This window comes from Rhinatrema bivittatum, chromosome 19, assembly GCF_901001135.1.
Source record: "Rhinatrema bivittatum chromosome 19, aRhiBiv1.1, whole genome shotgun sequence".
Classification (NCBI taxonomy): Eukaryota; Metazoa; Chordata; class Amphibia; order Gymnophiona; family Rhinatrematidae; genus Rhinatrema; species Rhinatrema bivittatum.
The window spans coordinates 15,725,382-15,725,623 of NC_042633.1; positions in this window are offsets into that span (position 1 = coordinate 15,725,382).

A 242-nucleotide genomic window follows, 5' to 3' on the forward strand; every position below is an offset into this window, starting at 1 on the left:
ACCTGCTGCTCCTCAGTATTTCTCTGTCTCCAGCAGATGGAGGTGGTGCAAGGCCTGCAGTTCTGACCCAAGCTTTTCTTAAAAAAAAAAAAAAAAAAAGCTCTATGTCTTTAACTGGACTGCCTGCCTAAAGTTTGTAAAAAAAAAAAAAAGAGAGACAGAGCGCAGGCAGTCAGAGCGGGCGGCAGCTGCTGCTAGCAGCGGGAAGGCTGCTTCTCCAGAGCCTCGGCCTGGCGTGATTC